This window comes from Berghia stephanieae, chromosome 12, assembly GCF_034508935.2.
Source record: "Berghia stephanieae isolate SIO BIC M18660-M18661 chromosome 12, UCSD_Bste_1.3, whole genome shotgun sequence".
Lineage (NCBI taxonomy): Eukaryota > Metazoa > Mollusca > Gastropoda > Nudibranchia > Aeolidiidae > Berghia > Berghia stephanieae.
The window spans coordinates 21,918,887-21,923,065 of NC_088371.1; the positions used below are offsets into that span (position 1 = coordinate 21,918,887).

The 4,179-nt window shown below is 29.1% G+C and overlaps 1 protein-coding gene across 2 annotated transcripts in view; it reads right to left on the bottom strand.

Moving 5' to 3' along the window:
* LOC144957803 (uncharacterized) overlaps window positions 1-1,421 on the bottom strand; it is a 5,250-nt gene extending 3,829 nt beyond the window's left edge. The window contains exon 1 of one of the 2 annotated variants that reach the window (XM_078889236.1): window positions 1,158-1,421. The gene's annotated coding sequence lies outside the window, so the exon portion shown is untranslated. Of the gene's footprint in view, window positions 76-1,157 lie in introns of those variants that run through there. The other variant, XM_078889235.1, reaches the window with a different exon arrangement.
* Between the last annotated feature and the right edge of the window lie 2,758 nt (window positions 1,422-4,179).

Sequence of the window (4,179 nt, forward strand, 5' to 3'; positions counted from 1 at the left end):
AAAGTACACGACCAGTGCGAGCTATTGTGTTGGGAGTCTTTGAGTGTCTAACTTCGCCATACAGCTATAATAATTATATATATAACAACAAAGCCCATTCAACTGAGCCGATCACGAATATATATATACACACATACATAACACACACACATACACACACATATTATTGTGTATATATATGTGTGTGTGTGTTTATTCTACGCTCCCCCTCCCCCACCCTTTATCCTGCCAACGCTTGCATCCAATATCTCTTTGTATAAAATTTGGCACGAATTCTCATTTCATTCTTGTAAGACACAGTGTGGGATTTAACTTTTCTCAACTGATTGTGCGGCGATGTGGTCTAGTGATATAGCTCTCGCCTTCGGATCGGAAGGCCCAAGTTATCGAGTCTCGCTATGAGAAGCGCATTGTTGATGCCTTGGAAAAGGCTCTTTTCTCACACTCTCACACCGTACTCATGTGTGAATTGAGTACCTGGCCGTTAACAGCGTTGTCTCTGTCCGACAACTTTTAATATCGCCTAACAGGCGTCATGTCATGTCCTACATGTTGAGTGTTGCTGTTGGCCAGGGACCCCCCCCCCCCCCCCCCCCCGCCCTTTAAAGCGCTTTGAGCATGTTTATTGGCTATTGTTCTATATAAAAGCTCGATGAAAAATTATAAAAATTTATGTCTCATATTGCGGAGCTGCTTCGCGGCTACTGCCCGGGTTATTCCAATCATCCCTAAGAATAGATAGTAAAAAGAAATTCGTGGTAACGAATAAAGGCAATTTTATTTTTATTTATTTAGGTGCTTTTTAAATTGTATTGATAGTAAGCGCTTGGCTAAGAAGTTCATAACATTGCCATCCGGAAGTATAACCACCAACACACAAAACTGTGTGTATCAATGAACGTTTATAGTCAGGTTAATACAGTTCAGTGAGCATTACTCATAAAACGCGGATGGCAAAAAACAATAACAAAGACCTGAGTGACGTCAACTTCGAACTATCTATACACATATTTATATTCTCTGCAGATGCGTCCATATCAACAGCCTATTCTCCGTACTTAGCAAATAATCCACACATATTGATCGCGAAGGTTTTAAGTCGAATCGTTAATCATCGTTAATAACAACTACAAATTTGAAAAACGAATGTTACTTACTTTGATAGTCAGTTATACAATCCTTCGATAATAATAATAATAATAATAATAATAATAATAATAATAATAATAATAATAATAATAATAATAATAATAATAATAATAATAATAATAATAATAATAATAATAATATTATTATTATTATATCGTCATTGAATGTCTGGAGGAACAACAGATAGCATTTGAATCACAAAATCGCTTGATAATAATAACATTACGATGAACAGATTAAATCTCAACTCGGGGTTCCAAGATCTAGCCTACATTTTTATCCCAAACCACTTAGTGAGACAAAGCGAAATATGAGATGTTAGATAAAAATCCGTATATATATCTGATTCTATTTCATATGTGACCCATCGTCTCAAAACGGTATTATGTCGGGATGAACCAGATGCTAAAAAGTCGAATTAGAGCTAAACCGGTCAAAATTCTGAATTATTGCTAGTCAACACACAAAAATATGATATTTATTCTCCTCAATAACACATACAAACTCAACCCAAGTTTAAATTTCTGGCTATAAATTCAATATTCAGCATTTTAATCATCCCGACATAATACCGTTTTGAGACGAGGGGTCACATATGGGGAATAGAATAAACAAACCGAATGAGACGTTGACATGTTGCAATAATAGGATAACAGGACAAAGACGGCATTTGCAAATTAGATATTACTCTTATACATAGAATATTAGATTATTTTCGAAGAAAAAGTAAATTTCTTCTACCTCGGCAATTGTACGTTGTATAATAATAATAATAATAATAATAATAATAATAATAATAATAATAATAATAATAATAATAATAATAATAATAATAATAATAATAATATAATAATAATAATGGTAATAATAATAATAGTAATAATAATAATAATACTAATAATAGTAATAATGATAATAATAATAATAATAATAATAATAATAATGATAATAATAATAATAATAATAATAATAATAATAATAATAATAATAATAATAATGATAATAATAGTAATAATAATAATAATAATAATAATAATAATAATAATAATAATAAATAATAATAATAATAATAATAATAATAATAATAATAATAATAATAATAATAATAATAATAATAATAATAATAATAATATCAATAATAATGATAATGATGATGACAATGATGATGATGATGATGATGATGATGATGATGATGATGATGATAATAACAATAATAATCATGCGTTCTTTGTTGTTCAGGAATGACAAATTCATTCTTTAAATTTAATCCTTCCCTTACCAACTATAGGAATGATATTACATTCCTTACGATCGACACACACTTATTTTCAGGTCTGATAACCCAATTCATTATAGGTTCATTGTTGTAAAAAACAATCGCAAAAATTGATGTTAAACTAGGCCCATAATTGGGTTCGGATGTTAGACCTGCATACGTGTGTACGTCGGTTATAAGACAATGACTATTTTACTTCATCAGATTTTCTTTGTGCATCAAAATATTTAACCCTCTCCTTACCATCTTTAGGAAAATCGTCACATTCGTTGCGATTCAACCAACATTTTTCTTTTTTAAATTTCTTTTGTACATCATAAAATTTTAAGAAAATGAACAGTGTGTTGTAGAGCATGTTTTGCTGAAGAATTTATATATCGCAAGAACCTTACTGCTATTGCGTTTGAGTGATAAAATATATATTATTCTGTTAGTTGGGTGTGAAGTTTTGGTGAAAATCCTGAAAATGTCTGGTTAGGAGAGGGTTAAAGAATTTTTTTTGTCATATTTATAACATCTCAATGTGCGGCTATGTGATCTTGTGGTATGGCAATCGCTTTCGGATCCTCACTATGCGCATAGTTGAGTCTTTAAATAGGCTCGTTACACCCATTCTATCACCGTACTCAGGTGTATACAATGAGTCCCTGGCCGTTAACAGCGATATCTCTGTCAGGCGCCATGTCTCGTTCTACATTTTAAGTGTTGTTGTTGGTTCTATACCCTTTGTAAAGTGCTTTGAACACGTTTGGTGAATATTGCGTTATAATATAAAAGGTCAAATTTAAAAAAATGCTGTTTTATAAAGCTTGCCTGTTGAAAAACTTTGTATACGAGCTAATATATTTATGTATTCGAGATTGATTGTCATAAAATTGATAAATGTTTGTGTTGGTTTCTATTACTTGTACGGCATTTCAGGATTCAAGTTTCAAGTTTCTTTACTCTTAGGCTTTCGCCAATAATTATAAAATTTGATGGCGACAAACGTAAATATAAAGAGAAAACCAAAAAAAAAAATGTAATGATACCTCTTGATATACAACAATGATAATACACGTACCATCAATACGTACAATAACAATAATAATAATAATAACAATATAATAATAATAATAATAATAATAATAATAAATAATATAATAATAATAATAATAATAATAATAATAATAATAATAATAATGATATAATAATATTGATAATAATAATAATAATAATAATAATAATAATAATAATAATAATAATGATAATAATAATATTGATAATAATAATAATAATAATAATAATAATAATATAATAATAATAATAATAATAATAATAATAATAATAATAATAATAATAATAATAATAATAATAATAATAACAATAATAATAATAATAATAATAATAATAATAATAATAATAATAATAATAGTAACTATAGCACACAACAATAATTTCTAGTTTTGTTTTTGTAAACGACGAATAATTCTTTTAAAAAATTGAACTTTTATATAGCCGAATATCCACTAAACCTGCTCAAGGCGCTTTACAAGGAATCCCTAGCCAACAGCAACACTTAACGTGAAGGACGAGACATGACGCTTGTCAGGCGATATGTGACCCCTCGACTCAAAACGGTATTAAGTCGGGATGTTTAAGATGCTTAAAATGGAAGTTGTAGCCAGAAATATCATGCTAAAGTTGAGTTTATATGCGTTATAGAGGAGAAGGAATGTCATATTTTACTGTGCTAAATACAAACGTTTCATATC